Genomic DNA, 797 nt, shown 5'->3' with positions numbered 1-797 from the left:
TGCCTTAGGCACTATGCTACCAGAGCTCCTTTAGGGGAAAAAATTACCAATTTCACCATAGGGAATAACTACATTCAGCTGTTCAGCCACTCAAGCAAGCCAAGCCAAGTTGACACAAAGACTGAATTATCACAATGTCAGACACAAGGTAGAGCACAAGAGTTAAAGGTAAAAATGGTGAATACTATTACATCTGTAATTCTGTGGTATCAGTAATAAAAATAATCTATGAGTGATTACATAGACACTCAATTTGAACAGGGGTGGGAAGGAGCATGGGATTACACCCACAGATACATAGAAGTTTGGCAGAGGATATTTCACTGTTAGCATATGTGCTGCAATTACATCCATGAATGTAGTAGACCATACATGGGACAAAGTTATAAAAACTTATTAATCACAACCAAACACCCTGAAGGAATTAATCACTGGGCATGGAGGCTCAGGAATATAATCTTGGGGAATACTAAGGTCAACTGACATAACACAACATGAAGGCAATGTTCTACATTCTACTTTGATGAGCAGCAACTTGGGTTTCAAAAGCTTGTGAGCAGCCTTCTAAGGTGCAACTACTAGTCTCTCCCTCTCCAGAGCAAGGAAAAGTGAAGAAAATTAAGGATTCAAGGAAACAGCCTAAGAACTAATGGTACACATGAACCCCAGCCTCTATGACCCTGGAACAAGAAGAATTATGTGGTGCCTGGCTACCACTGCTGACCTCTCTGAAAGGGATCACAATAGGTGGTCGTGAATAAAGTGGAGGAAAATGTAAAACAAAACTCAAAATTATT

This window comes from Orycteropus afer, unplaced genomic scaffold, assembly GCF_000298275.1.
Source record: "Orycteropus afer afer isolate SDZICR_OR568_19922 unplaced genomic scaffold, OryAfe1.0 scaffold00046, whole genome shotgun sequence".
NCBI classification, from domain to species: Eukaryota; Metazoa; Chordata; class Mammalia; order Tubulidentata; family Orycteropodidae; genus Orycteropus; species Orycteropus afer.
The sequence above is the reverse complement of the archived record's forward strand: the minus strand, read 5'-3'. Positions refer to the sequence as shown.